Source organism: Chinchilla lanigera, unplaced genomic scaffold, assembly GCF_000276665.1.
Source record: "Chinchilla lanigera isolate Chin_1 unplaced genomic scaffold, ChiLan1.0 scaffold00097, whole genome shotgun sequence".
Taxonomy (NCBI): Eukaryota; Metazoa; Chordata; class Mammalia; order Rodentia; family Chinchillidae; genus Chinchilla; species Chinchilla lanigera.
The window spans coordinates 1,001,830-1,012,051 of record NW_004955498.1 but is presented as its reverse complement, the minus strand read 5'-3'; positions in this window follow the sequence as shown (position 1 = coordinate 1,012,051).

Sequence of the window (10,222 nt, the reverse complement as noted above, 5' to 3'; positions counted from 1 at the left end):
GGGGGCGGAGCCTGGACAGCTAGAAGCCGCGACATGGAGCAGGCACGTTATCATCCCCGGATCTGGCAGGACTCGCCCCTCCTCCCTGTGCTGCCCGGGACCCCCCACCCTCTCAAAATCAGCTGGTGGGAGCGCCTGCAGAGCTGCGGACCCCACCCAGCCCGGGACCCAGAAGCAGCGGAAGGGGTGCAGGAGGGAGGCTTAGCGGGGCTGGGACGCGGGCTCAGGGAATGGGACCCTCTCTGGAAGCCCCCACCACTGGCCGTTAGTGTTTGCAAGGAGAAAAGAGGGCACAAACTGCCGCAGGGATGGAGGTCGACCTAGCTGCGAGCGCGCAGCCCTTGCGAGAGACTCTCCTCAGACCCCAGCACCGGAGGAAACTTTTGCGCCCTGAGCGTTCCTCGGGTGTGCAGCCCAGAGCACGCGTGTCCCCGAAGGAGAAGGCGGTCACCTTCACAGTCCCTGCGGCACCGCTCACTCCAGCTCACGGGCGTGCCGCAGTGCTGTGCGGAGCCGCGGAGCCTGGTGTGCACTTAGTAGGTCAGCAAGCTGTGGGCCCTGGAGTCAGTGAGTTGCCATGGCTGGCACGAATAAGGGCCCTCCGGTTTGAGGTTAGAGCAGAGTAAACCGAGTTCCACTGCTACCTTCCTCCAACCGCCACCACGTGCCTGGGCAAAGCCTTCTGCGCCTTCCTGCTTTGGTAAATGGGAAAATCGCTGGATGTGTACCCAGTATCCCAGGCACGCAGGGGCTGCCTGTCTCCCATCGGGCCTGAGAAGCTGTCTCTCTGCATGCGGAGGGGGAGGGCTGAAGGCAGCCTCTCCTCCCTTCAGCCTGGCTTGTACTCCAGGAAGGGGCGAATCACTTAGCAGATTCCCTCAAGGGAAAAGTTGCCTGGTCTCCTTGGGAGAAAGGAATGTACAAAGAGCAGGGACCTTTTCTGGCATTTGAGGAGCTTGAGCTCGCTGAAGTCCCAGCCATCTTCTTTGCCTTCTTCCTGTCCTTATACAGAAGGAGCAGTATTGGTGCATTGTTGAAATCCTAGAACTAGAAGGAAGGGCAGACCGGGGAGCCAGTAGCTCCCTGTGTGACTCCTGTAAGTCACCCCTCTGGGCCTCAGTTTCCCCTTCCATAAAACTACAGACATGACCCCAAACCCTCTGGCTCATACTGCTCTGATGTTCTTTCTATTTGAGTAAGTGTCTCTGAAATTATGTCATATTTTCAAAATTATCCAAACTGTTTATTCTTTCCCAAAGAAACCGAGGGCTCTACTTGGTGATTTGCTCACAGCCTGACATTTTCCCTAGAAAGGGAACTCACCCTGGAACCGAGAACGCGGGAAGCCACCCAGACCCGGACCCAGTAGAAAGGATCCCTGTTCTAGCCTTGAATGACTTGAGGATTTGGGCCAGAAGAAGCACCGGGTTCGGACTCCTTCACATTCACTGTGAGTCATGAACATGTCACATACAGAAACAAGGCTCTGTGATCCCGCAGCACCAGCCTGTCTATTTTGCCTGGGGCCAAGTCCCCTGCAAACCCTACTTGACTGACAGAAAATCAACCAGTGGGCAGCCAAGGAGAGACTACATCTCAAACTGACTTGTCAATTTGGCTACTCATAAACTCCTTTGGTCAAAGACTCTGCTGCAGGAGTTATTGTCAGAAAACGGTACCAAGGGTTTGCAAATTATCTCTGTGCCTTGTTCATCCTCTGTTCTAGACTGTGAGCCCTTAAGGTGACAGGAATGCCTCACTCAGATCCATGGTCCTTCACCTTTACGCCCTCAGTAAATGATTCTTGAATTGGATTTGATTGCTAATAATGATTGTCACTACGGTTAGTGCCCGATCTGCTTGAAAATCCTTAAGGAAAACCAGAACATCTGCAAGTAACATTGAAATGGTGATTATGGTCTCTTTATATCTGGTTTCCTTTTCTCGAGGTTATATTGATTGGGGAGAGACATAAAAGTAATACACTAGGCAAACAAACTTCTAACAGAAATAAAGCTTTTCCTTTAAGAGTTCCAGACCCCCATCGCCCCACTGGTGCACTTTCTTCCCGATCAGCAGGAGGACCTAGCAGAAGCAGAAGGAGCCAGCAAGAGGCAGCACTCTGAACAGAAGTGCCTGCGGGAAGGAGAGAAGAGACAAGTGGTGCTGGCTGCTGCTTCAAAGAGGGGCAGGGGCATTCCCTTCCTGAGATCAAAACCAAGCAGGAAGGCTGGGCCGGGTGGAAGGAGTTCCCCCTCCCAGCCTCCCTCCTCAGACAGGAGAGAAGCTAAGAGAGGCTGCAGCATGGAGGGCTGTCCCTGATGCCAGCCACCACCGAGTCCCACGCATGCTCCCTGTCAGCATCAGCTGCAGGGCAGGGGAGATGCTTTGTCTTCTCTGATCCAGAACAAGCTATCTCCCACACCTCCTGCCCATGCCTGGCTCTGATGGCACATGAGCTAAGAACCTGGCTGTCACACATGTGAGCAAGCCTGCATCCTCTGGGCCATCCTTCTTCCCTCCAAATGCCGGCAGGGAGGAAGGGGCCCAGGTCACAGGGGGGCAGTTCCAAGAGGGGGTACAAGGCTCTCTGGAGTCAGGCTCCAGGCCTGCTGTCCTGCTGGCAGCTGGGAGTGAGGCTGCCTGCCTCCCTTTGCATGTCCTGGGCCATCCTAACCGAGACAGAAGAGTTTCCGGGCCTGCTGTTGTCCTGGCTTTGGCTGGAATAACCCCTTTCTGACCTAGCAGGACCTTCGTCAAGTCTGATCTCAACACACAGAGCAACACAGTACTTTGGAAAGTCACATGCCATCTTCTCTCCCTCCTCTTTCTGTTGCCTTTTTCTGTTCTGACTACCTCCAGCCCTGTCCCGTACCCATCTCCCCCATTCATAAGACTCCCACCCAAAGGAACCTGCTGCAAGGATGACTGGGCATCTTTTCAGGAAGAACAAGATCAAGACTGAGACTCCATGACCCGATCTGTTCGGGTGAAACCGGAAACCATTTTTTAAGAGGCTTGGTTTCATAGAAATGCTGATTCTGAGATTTTCTGAAGTGAGATTTTCTTTTACCTGAATTGCTTTTAAATGAGTTTAATTTGTAGTCTCCAGGTACTAATCTTCATTTCAAAGAATTTGAAATCCTCCATTCATGCAGTTGTACTAAAGACACTGTCACACAGGTTCTGGTAGAGAGTGTCTAAAAATTAAAATTAATCGAAGAAAGTTTCATCATCATCCATGTTAGTTCCAGGAAATGAACGAATTGATAGCATGTGATGCATGTCTCATGCTGTTGCACTTCAAATTTACACCTAAATATTCAGCATTTGTTTGTGATCTGGGAGGCAGTCAGGCTGACTTACTGTGGGGCATAGTATCTGGAACGATCCTTGCCAAAGGAGCACTTGTATCTTTTTTAACCTCAAAATGTCTACACTTTCTTGTTCCATGTCCTTTCTGAGTCTGTGAACCTGTGGGTCTGCATCTGTGTCATCAAGTCCCAGCACAGTGGCAAATGCATAGCAGAAGCCGGGCGTGGTAGTGCACGCCTGTAATCCCAGCACTCGGGAGGCTGAGGCAGGAGGATCGTTGCGAGTTTGAGGCCAGCCTGCGCTACCAAGTGAGCTCAAGGCCAGCCTGAACTGTATAGCGAGACCCTGTCTCAAAAAGACAAGAAAGAAAGAAAGAAAGAAAGAAAGAAAGAAAGAAAGAAAGAAAGAAAGAAAGAAAGAAAGAAGGAAGGAAGGAAAGAAAGAAGGAAAGAAGGAAAGAAAAAAAGAAGAAAGAACTTTTAAAAAATGCATAGCAGAGTCAATCCAACCAGTCTGTCTATGGAAGTGGCCATCACAGGAGTTGACTTCAAATTGACACACAATTGTCTGAACTTAGGGTATGACTTGTGTAATACATATATGTACTTTTTCAGAACTACCGCTTTGTACATTGGATCTCAAACATGTATTGTAGTTGAAAGTCTCTGGGTTCCATTGACTATTTACCATAGAAAATGATCCTATTCAGACCTTTTCCAAAGCCTTTGGTTCTGGATTCCTATTGCACCTCAGGCATCAAATACTGATATAAATTTAAGCCAATCATCTGCTTGATTAGGGTTTATAATATTTGAAATGCGATGCTTTTCTGATTTTATATGGCAGGTTTCTGGTATTGCTTACATATATTTAGCATGACACTAAAATTGAGTCTATACATACAGGGCACTGTGCTAAGCATTATACATACATTATTTCATTTGCTGCTCACCATAAGGCTTTGATATAGGCACTAATACTGTGCCTATTTTTCAAGGTTTATTGAGGCTGAATACCTACATAAAGTCACAGAGCTCACTAGTGCCATAGTCACATTTGTGCCCAAATATTTTTGCTGCCAAAGCCCATGTACTAATCCATGCTGCCACATCACCTGTATCTATTCTGCGTTAATGAAATATTTCTCTCACTGCAGCTTTGGAAGGTAATGAAGGAATGGACAGTCATCCCCATTTGACAGCTGAAGAAACTGAGGCCAAATGCCTTCATGAAGGTCATATGGTAACATAGCTGCAGCTCAGGCTGGAATGTATTACTTATAGTCCCTCAGCATCATGGTGAACTACAGTACTCTGGAGCTGGGGACTTCAGTAGCACCAGTTAACTGTTGGATCAAAAAAAAAAAATCTCATGGTGCAATTTCCCTGAAGTCAACTGTGGCTGAATTAGGGGAAGCAGTTGGCTGAGCCATGCCCCTGTGTTAAAGAAAGGCTGATAGGCAACAGGAAGCAAGACTATCATGGAGCAATTTCTTACTTCATCATTTAAGGAGACTTGGACAGGTCTTTTTTGTGGAGATTACAAATCTAGAGCTAAGAAACATGTTTGGTGGACTGCTGGGAGGCAATTGCTTGTGGGCTGCAAGGCATCTATAGGGAATACTCTTCTGCATAAGACTATGATGCTACACCACTGCAAATCCACGGCTCTCTCTCCTAATTCTTTGGGGCTCCATTGCCTTATCTATAAATTAAGGCAACTAGAAATACTCCAGGTCTGAAATTCTATGGCTCCCTGATTTGAAGTCTCTTTATACAATCTCTAGTCTACGGTCAAATGCAGATGGGTAATTTATACTGATGAGGCAGGCAATACAAAGAGTCACCTGGATTGCAAAGCCCAGTCACCTCCATTCCTAATCTGGTGAGTAAAAAATCTTCCTGGAGTTCCACGTGCCAATTTTGGGTTGCTCTTTTCAATTAATTCTTTTTTTTTTTTTTTTTTTTTTTGGTACCAGGAATCAAACTCACAGCCTCACGCTTGCCAGGCAGGTGCTTGTGCCACTGAGCTATATGGCTGGCCCCTCTTTTCAATTAATTCAGCAACATAGCCACTAGGAATCTCTTGTCTGAGTTTGCCCTCCAAGGTTGAAGGACAAGAGTCCAGAGAAAAGTCAAGCATTTTTCCCATAGCCACAGAGAAAACTGAATGTATATGAAAAATGTTTTCTAAGTTGCAGAAAGCCCCAGTTCAATGTGAGTAGAGCTGGTATCTCAGAGGCTTTTCCATCAAGTGGGGTAAGCAGTGTTAGTGTACAAGATATGCTTTTAGGCTTTTCCTAGGAATATTTGTTCCTTTGCAAAAGGGCATACAGAGCCTGGTTTCCAGTGTTAGGTAGTAAGTCAAAAGTTTGGATGTTTCTAAGGTAATATCTACTAAGAAATGCAAACTTCTTTTGACTTGGTAATCATTTTTGGAATGGATTTAGGTCATTGATTTTCATACTGAAACATTGAAAGAGTTTTAAATTAGTGCCTTTGTTTAAAGCATCTTGGTCCTTAGTATGATAGAAACCTTTGTTTGTCTAACAGGTTGTTAACAATCACATCTTTGGCAGTGTTCTTAATAGAAATTAAATGATGGCCTAAAGTAAACTTTTAGCTATTTCGGCCTTTTTAGTTTCAGGAGGCAGAATCCATTAAACCATTCAAGCTGTGAATTATTCTTGAAAGCGCTGTTGCTTAGGCTGCAGGTAGAATGGGTACAATGAGTCCTCATTGTTTCATGGCCAAAAGGAGAGCAGAGGCCTCCACCTCAGGTTGGCTCATCACCGGACCCCGGGCAGGGGAACTCTGAGAAACCTTCTGCCCTGCTACTCATGATTGATCCTTCCTTCTTTTACAACAACTGAAAGTGATCAAGATGATTAGGATGGCCACAGAATCATGCCAGCAGTCACATGGACTTTCCATGTGACTTTCCACCACTTCCCTGACAGCCGCTTATAGATGTTTTCTTCCCTAAACCTGCAACTATCTCAATGAATCTCATGCTGCTGGATCCACTGCCAATGGTACCAGGGCCTATGATGAACAGGACAGTACCACCTGATGATTTGCTTTGAATGTGTAGTAGTCAGCTTTTCCTTGCTGGGACACAATCCCCAACAGCTACAACTTAACAGGTTGAGAAGTTTCATGGTTTGGTTCATGGTTTCAGAGGTTTTAGTCTAGGGTTGGGTGACTCCAAGATGGGATCATCATGGTAGAAGGGCAGGGCAGAGCAAAGCTTTTTAGTTCATGACAGCTGGGAAGCAGAGAAGGGAAACACTGGCAGAGAGGAAGGAGCAAGGCTCAGACTCAGACACCAAGCGCCAGCCTTCATGCCCTACCCAGACACTCTCAGACCCACAGGTATGCTCCACCAATCACCTGGGTGGATCCCAAAGCCAGTCAAGTTGACACTGCATGCCAACCACCACAGCATCTTAGGAGGGATCCAATTTAAAGGTGTGCTTCATACACCTTTAAGTTTCTTCATACACCTCTAAGACTACAGCCTTAAAAGGGCCACGGCCATCACTGAGCTGCCCTACAAGGTGTCATCCTTAATCCCTCACTCAGTAGCGTGTTCTTGTGTTTCTTGGCCAACCTTTGTGACTGTGTATCAGGTTGTGACATTTTATTTTTTCAATTCAATCTATCAGCTGAATGATTCCTCCAAGACAGCCTTTTTCTTCCCTCACCATTGTACCATCAGCAGAATTTCAATTGGCAAACAACCATTATTAGGAGTACACATCATAGAATATCAGCACCACTAAGAAGGTAACAGAGGCCCAGATTCTTCACTAAGACCACACAGTAAGTCACATGAGATTCAGGGCCATAACCGGGTCTTCATAGTCTCCTTGTAGCAGTCACATCAGGCAGTTACAAAATGGTAAGCCACAGTATCTTGTGCCATTTTATGTCATAAAATACTTGTTATTTGAAGTATTAATTAAGACAAGCCTTGTCTTTTGGTATAGAATGCAAATTCCCACCCAAGAGCCTGTGAAAGTAATGTTGACTTTGTTTTTAAGGACTGATATTCTCTCTAATGAACAATCATCAACAGGTATTCATTAAGTTCTGAAAAGCTCCAGGTTAAGTAAATACATTACCCCAAATCAATGCTTGAAAAGAGAAAATGGTAAAGTCTACTTAGAAAATACACATAGTCCACTTTATTGAAAGCAAGTATTCTTGGACTAAATTATGCTGTTTCCATTGAGCGTAAAGTGCCAAGTTGTTCTCAATTAAGAGATAAAATCAGAATCAAAGCCACAGGCTCTACAGAGGAGAATGTTCTGTTCATACTTTCATTTTCCATTAACCTCATTAATGATGCATGTTTTTTTCACATGGAATCATTTGTGCTGCTAACATGAACGCAGCATGCAGCTATCTCTCTGTCCCTTCCTCATGCCTGTCTTTCCTTCAATTTCTACTGGGATAGAATCCATCCCTCCCTGTGCGGATAGGGTGGACCGAGTTCAGGCAAATGTTTCAACTAGGCAAAATGGCAACCATACGCTAATTCCACAGCAGCCATAACTCAGCTTCCTCTGCCCATCCACCTCAAATGCATCAGAGGCAAATGCTTGTGGGAGAAGAAAACTTGTGATCTCAAACTTGTTTTATTGTGGGTTCTACTTTTTGTTGGTTCTACTTTTATTTTTTAAAGAAATATATGTTCTTGATACATAATAAATACATTCACTGTGGGGAATCAGTATATATAGTTGATCTCATATTTGAGAGCTAGTGAAGAACGGAAATGTTACCTGGTATTTTCCTTCCATTTTCACAAGCCCCACTTTGGCTTAGAGTATTTGCTTTCCATGAAAATCACTTTTAAATGAGCCGTTGTTTCAGTTCGTTAACCTCTTTGAATAGGGCTCCAAGTAGCCAGTTGGAAGCTCTGCATAGCACTCACCAAAGTGTACATCAATTCACTAATAAAAAGATAATACAAACTTTCCGCAAGAAGCACGTTTATAGTTAACACAAAAACTAGGGTGGTTCATAGGAAGAGGAAGTTCACAATGTTTATGAGATTTGTAAGAAGATCATAAAATTAAGAGCAAACTTCACGTGATGAGTTCATTAGTCAAAGGCCTGGTCTTCTTGTACCATCAGCAGAATTTCAATTGGCAAACAACCATTATTAGGAATACATAGGTTATTGTAAGGTATAAACAGGGTCTCTCTATACAAATGGGGATAATACATAAACCTTTTAAAAATAGATATTCAGAATTCCTGAGTGCCAAAGAGTATGCCTATTGGCAAAAATATGGGTAGCATTTTCTGGTATTTTGAACTACATAAACATATCCTGTGTAAACATCAACACATCAACATGTAAATAACACAAAATTTGAGAAATTACTGGAAACTGTGAAAAAAATTAAATGAGAAACATATTATTATCATAGAATATTAGAGTTCAATGGAACCTTAGGGAGTAAAGACTGCTTAGGCTATTTTTTAGCTGAGGAAAATGATCAGAAAGAAAAAAACAATCAGAACAAAATTTAAAAGCTTTATAAGGAACAGAATCTAAATTCTAAACCATGTCACCTGCTACCAACCTAGGGCTTGTTCCTGTCCATACCACTGCCTCTCTGAAAAATACCCCAGTCATTGGTGTCTCACGGAAGCGTGACACAGCTCCCAAAACCTGTGGAAACTGACAAGACAGCCTCCAAATGAAAGATCTAAAAATGGGGCGGGGTCAGTCGATAGCCACCACATGGCAAAATCTTTTTGGGTCATTATAGTTATGTTTACAAAAGGTTTTCTAATAACTTGAAAAACTGTTTTCTTATAAAGGGGACATACATATTATACAATTAAATAAAGAGTATGAGCCCAAACTGCACCAAATAGATCCGTGGGAAAAAAATGGAAGGAAGCAAATGTCCCAGAAGTAAATACAGTCTCCACTGAAAGGTAAGGGAAGCAATGAGGATGATTTCTTTTTCTTTCTATTGTTCTGTCTTTTCTTGTGTGTGTGTGTGTGTGTGTGTGTGTGTGTGTGTGTGTGTGTTACTGGAGATCAAACCCAGGGCCTTCACAGTGAGCTACATGCCCAGCTCCTCCCTTCTTATTTAAATTTTGAAACAAGATATAGCTAAGTCACTAAGTTTCCCAGGCTGGGCTTGAACTTGTAAACTTCCTGCCTCAGTCTCCTGAGTACCTGAGATTGTCTAAAAGTTTTTATGATGCTCCAGTATAATCTTTCAAATAAAAACTCAGTAATGATCATATTTTTTTAAAAGGTTAATTCTGCACTCAGATTGGTCTCCTTAAGGCAGATTCCCCTCAGGTCACAGAATTCTATTTTTGATAGATGGGAATTGAAAGAAATCTTTTCTGTGAGATACACTCCCTGAAAGAGGTAGAAAGTGTTTCAGAGGCAGCTCCATCAAAGGAAACTGAATGGAGTGCTGGTGTGGGGTCTGGGGCAATGTCTCTGTCTCCCAATTTAAACAGAGAAAGGCTCCATATAGTCATACCAACATGTACGTCTCAGCAGTGGTCCATAAAAGAGTCCTAGCAACAGGTCTAGTGGGGAAGCAACCTAGAAGAGAGCAGAAAGTGGAGCCTGGGCACTCACCCAGAGAAGGCTTATAAGAGTGCACTGCTCCAGGCTTGCACCATCTTTCCTGCGAGCACAAGCTCCTTTAAAAAAAAATAATATTATTAGATTTATTCTCTATTTTGTTTTTCTCATGAGAATGATAGCTTCCAAAAGGCAGGTATTTTTTTCAGCCTTTTTATTTTTTATGGTTTGTTTAGAAATAATTTTGGACATGGAGAATCATTACAAACATAGTACCAAAATCTACCATGTACCCTTCAGCCAGCATGCTTTCATGTCACGTGTCTCATAGTCA